The following is a 666-nucleotide window of genomic DNA, read 5'->3' as shown; positions in this document are numbered from 1 at the left end:
TTTTTATCTAGCCAATTCAGTCTGCAGATGAAAGGGAAAACACAAAAGTAACCATCCCTACATTAATTGCCACCTGTGAAGACAACTGCAAAACTAATCACGAACTAGCCTATGACATCTGCCCCCACATACACACTTGCTGTAAAGTACTAAATAAAAAGAACAGTAACTGCAATGATAAGTAGATCGATTAACATTTGTTGAGAACATAAACAAAAAATAATGGCATCGTTGCACCACTTCAGACAACATTTCCTAACGAGAAACTAATTTTACCTTTTTAGTGGCCTACAAAAATATGCCAATAACTTATTAAAACTAACAGCTACATCAATAATATTTTCAGGACAAGTGCGCTTTGGTATCGCAATTGTATGTATCAAATTATATTGAATTTGAAGCGTGCATTCTTGAGATATAGCCTAATTACTGAAAACCCATTAATTATGTAAATTGCTCGTTAATATTCATGAGATGTTTACCGAAACCTAATCAGTTCTTGTCACTACCCTACAGTACACATGCAATACATTTCATTTGAATTGAGCCAGGGTTTTTTTAGAAAATGGTGATAAGTCGCACCACTTTAGACAACATTTTCTGACCAGAAACTATTTTTTTCTTTTTTGTGGCCTAAAATTAAAAGCTACATTAGTAATATTTTCA

Source organism: Glandiceps talaboti, chromosome 9, assembly GCF_964340395.1.
Source record: "Glandiceps talaboti chromosome 9, keGlaTala1.1, whole genome shotgun sequence".
NCBI classification, from domain to species: Eukaryota; Metazoa; Hemichordata; class Enteropneusta; family Spengelidae; genus Glandiceps; species Glandiceps talaboti.
This window is presented reverse-complemented; position numbering follows the sequence as displayed.